Below are 4,727 nucleotides of genomic sequence, written 5' to 3' on the forward strand. Positions count from 1 at the left end.
GGGGGATGTCAGGGTGGGGCTTCTGGGCCCGTTACATGGACCAGGGCTTAGTTGGGACTGCACAAGCCATGCCTTCCCTCCTCTCTCCTTACCTCCGGTTCCAAGGAGTTGACTGACCCTGCACTGGTCAGGACACGCACTGTCAACTCAACCTACTTTCCCTTCCATCCTGGACCTTGAACTCAAGCTGGACAGGGGAGAAGGAGAGGGTATGTGTTGAGACTCCCAAACTAACAGCAGTTTTTAGTAGCTGAACTCCAGGTGTGCAAGTGACTTCTTTTCAGTGAAGCACCTGGTCCCTGGGAGATGACTTCCAAATCTGAGTCCTGGAATGGCAGGCATGACACCTGTTCCATGGGAGGGTTAGAGATGGGGTATTGTGGGTATTGTTTGGGAGGGATTGCCCGGGATCTCTGGGAGTAGAGTGACACATCACAAAAGAAACCACGAATAACTGCCTCAGGCCTCTAGTGGAGACCGCTGGTAAGGTATTCCCCGTGGAGCTTAGACTGACATCAGCTATAGTCTGCTCCCTTGGGCAATGGAATTTCCCAAGGCTGTCCCAAACAAATTTGGGAGAAGAATGAGTTGGAATGCTCTGTGTGTGTATGTGGTGTGCATGGGGTGTGTGTGTGTGTGTGTGTGTGTTCTTGCTACTGGTTGCTGTGGAGAGGTTGAAAGAGCACTGGAATCACAGATCTGGGTTTGAATCTCAGTTCCAACACTGAATGACTGTTTGAGACTTGGTTTACTGCTTGAGACTTAATTTCTGCGTGTGTAAAATGGGGACAAGAAGTTGTTAGACCTGTAGAAATTCTTGTGCAAATGTTAGTTTTTTTATAGTTTTCTTGGGATGGGGATGGTAGTGACTGGCTCCTCTGGGAAAACAAAACTACCTTGAGAAGGTGCTAGAAGCTCTCTTTTTATATAATCCTTCCCTGTCTAATGAACTCTTTAACTTTCAGGAGAATCAAATAAAGGCGTATGATAAGATTCCCGAGGAGATATGGGCCTCATCATAAATGTCATGCAGTTACAGGCCAGAAAGATTTTCGGGGCCAGCCCTGTATACATAGGATAACCAGAGGAAGCTGTGGGTTGTTCAGTGGTTGGGGAATGTGTGCTGGGGCCCTAGAGAGGGTAGCTGAAGCATATTTGTGGGGAACTATCCCCAAAGGCTGGGAGATAGTTTCCTGTTATAGTTCCAGCATTTAACACCAATAACAATAACATCTGTCACTTACTGAGCATTTACAGTGTGCCAGACACTGTTCACTTTTATCTCCAACAAGAAGGAAGCACTATTTTTATTCTCACTTAACAGTTTCAGAAACAGACGCCAAGACTTTCTCAAGGTCACACAGCTAGTGCTTGGCTTAGCTTAGCCGGCGGCTTTAAGAACGAGGACTTAAACCCAGGTCTTCTGACTTAAAGAACCCTAAATTGGAACTGCTATGTTAATTGCTCTGTTATTTAGATCTTCAGGCCCCTTATTTCCCCAGTCAAGAGTCTCAGAGTCCTGAAAAGGAAATAGCATTAGGTTTGGTCTCTTTTCATCTTCTCAGAATAAGAAATGGAAGTTCAAGTTTTGGTTAGTGGCTCTCATCAGAGTCTGGTGGATGATAACATAATGATGGCACTGAGAAGATGGCCTTCCGGACCTGCTTCTTGAGAGGAAGGAGCCAATGCTCCCGGGTATTCCCCGCCATGGCTTCATTCTTGTGCCTCTTTCCTGTGTCCTGTGGCTCAGATTCTGCAGAGTCTGACAGGAATCACAAGCAGTTTAGCCCATTAGGCTCTATAGGTCTGGTTGAGCTCTTTACCGTTTGGCTCCATTTCAGTTCTCCTTCCTATGCCCACTGTCCTAAATGTGTCATAAGTCCCTTAGGCCTGGGCCTCCTAAAAGTTCTCCAGCGATTCCTCCCAAGTCCAGATTAAAATCTCCCCAGAAAAAAACAGTCCTTCAGCTTTTTAAAGTCACCTGCACCAGCATCTCCTAGGGGGGGCAGCACAGTTGTTTCTCCCTATTCCCTATCCTCCTCTTGCATTTCTCCTTTGGGGTGCTCCTGATGAGTGAGTTTCAGGTGAGATTCCTAACCTGGGACTCATGGACAGGGTCCCTGTTGAACTTCGCCGGGACACGGCTTCTTGAAATTGAATGCAAAATTCTGTAAGTATCAATATTCCTTAGAGAGATCCGTTGTTTCAATGTAATTCTTAAAGGTAAGAATTAAGTAAAAAAGAATCACTGAGCTAAAGAATAATGAGGCTTTTTAACTTGAAAAATACCAAAGAAGAAATTACCCTGCCGAACTGGTACTGTATTGCACCTTTGCCTCCTGGGACCTCCAGAGTATTTCCTACTTTGAATTGAAATCTTCACATAAATCTGATTATTCACCACCTATGCAACAAGTTCAAATTATATCAACACACATTAAAATGTGCTAAGAATCCTGTCTCCCATTATTTCCAAGTCTTCTCATACTTGGGAGTTTGCCAGAGCACTGCTGATGTGTAAAGGTGAGGAGATGCACCCTGTCCCCCCAAAGCTTTGTGCTGCACTTTATGTTGGGGCCTAACATGGCACTGCATGTAACTCACCATAACTCTGTTGCTGCGGATATTGATTTCTAAGGGAAATCTCTCAGAGTTAGTTCTTAATCTCAAAATGAAAAGACCTACAACTTCATAGAAATAAGGTACAACTTGAGCCTGGTACAACTAAACTCTGTTCTAGAGAAATAATTATTGTTATTTTTAAGTGTTGATTTGTTTTAAGAGAGAGCAAGCACGAGAGAGCATGGGCATGTGAGCGGAGGAGGGGCAGAGAGAGAGAGGGAGAGAGGGAATCCCAAGCAGGCTCTGCACTCTGTCAGTGCAAAACCTGATGCTGGACTCAATCCCACGAACTGGGAGATCATGACCTGAGCTGAAATCAACTTGGATGCTTAATTGACTGAGCCACCGAGGCACCCCAATACTTATTTTTATAAGAGATACAAAATGGCCTCCAACATAAATATGCATTTTTATGTGTTACCACAGACTATGGTCTCTGCTTGATATGTGTAATGAAATGGCTCACTTAGAAGTTTTCCCAGAACTAAGAAACAGTTCTTTCCCCTATATACTCAATTTTATACTTCTTGCAAGACAGAAAACTGCATCTTTGCAAAGGCAGGTTTTCCTAGGCACCTTTCCACAGGTACATGCCTAGGGATAGAAATTCAGCCAAAATACTCTGTGACAGTAAGAAATTATATAGAAGTACAAAAAGAGTATTCTTGAATCTTTTATCCCAACTACCACTTCCCCCCAACTTCTAGATTGTCCCCAGAAGGTAAATTCCCTCACAGAAGCACAGCCTTTCTGCTTGGAAGCACTGTGCTTGTGGAAGGAAGTCGGCTCTGTAAATAATGCTGTCATGGTGCCACCTGGCGAGGAATAGGGACATTACAAGGAGACCCTCTGAATTTATGGCTTTCAATTCAGCAAGCCCTACCAAATGCTTACTAAAGGCCTGGCTCTTTGCCAAATAGTGGGTGGCAGGGGAAGCTGAATAAATAGAATGTATTTGAACAATATAAAACCCAACTGCAATAAACTCCTAACTGGTCTCCCCTGGCCTCTCACATACCTATAATCCTGAAGGTAAGTCTTCCTAAACCACAGCTCTGAACATTTATCCTCCTCAGAAATCTACATCATGTCCCTATTACTTCTTGAATTAAGTATAAAATCCAGTGGTTGTAGGGAGTCAAGGTCCCCTTGGATAAGACCCTGGCATACTTTTTTTTAACCCATACATTTATTTCCCAGGTACGCTTTCTAGCCATCATTCCATCTTTGGAAGTCTGTATTATCCAGTCAGCTAGAAATGATTCCCAAGGGTATCCCAGTTCTTTTAATCTTTGGATGAGTAGACTGGACGAGTCCCTCCTGGCCCTTGACTCCATTTCTCTTAGTCATTCTTCCCAAGTGCAGTCAGATGCAAATATCTCCTCTAGAAAAGGGATTTCTGCAGCCTTGGTCACCTGTACCAGTTTCTCATGGGGTCTGGGAAGGCTGCTTTTCCCTCTTCTCTCTCTTATGCTACCTGCAAATGGTTAAGTCCCCAGAAGGGGTATGTAAAACTTTTTGATTATTAATTTGTGCTTTTATTTCTAGGAATTCAATTCATTGCTTTCATCCAATTCTTAAAGAGACCTATAAAACGGAAAGGTTAAACAAACCCTGTAGTCAAAATAAGTTATTTACCATTCCCCAGAAATTCCCACTTTCCCACATCTGATTCTTTGCTCATTCTCTTTACTCTTCCTGCTCCATTCTGTCTCTGCCAGTTGGAATCCTACCAGTTCTTTGAGGTCCTTCTCAAATGCTACTTCCTTCATGGAGTCTTTCCTAATGTGATCTCTTCCTCCTTTAAATATCTAAATCTTTTATTTTAAACTTTTAAAAATGTTTATTATTTTTTTTGAGAGAGAGAGGCAGACAGAGCATGAGCAGGGGAGCAGAAAGAGGGAGACACAGAATCCCAAGCAGGCTCCAGGCTCCAACCTGTCAGAACAGAGCTGGACTCAGGGCTTGAACCCACAAACCGTGAGATCATGACCTGAGTTGAAGTCAGAAGCTTAACTGACTGAGCCACCCAGGCACCCCATGAATATCCAAATCTTTTTGTTGGTAATTCTTTTGGGGATAATTATTATATTTTCCTTACTTCT

This window comes from Acinonyx jubatus, chromosome B4 (assembly GCF_027475565.1).
Source record: "Acinonyx jubatus isolate Ajub_Pintada_27869175 chromosome B4, VMU_Ajub_asm_v1.0, whole genome shotgun sequence".
NCBI lineage: Eukaryota > Metazoa > Chordata > Mammalia > Carnivora > Felidae > Acinonyx > Acinonyx jubatus.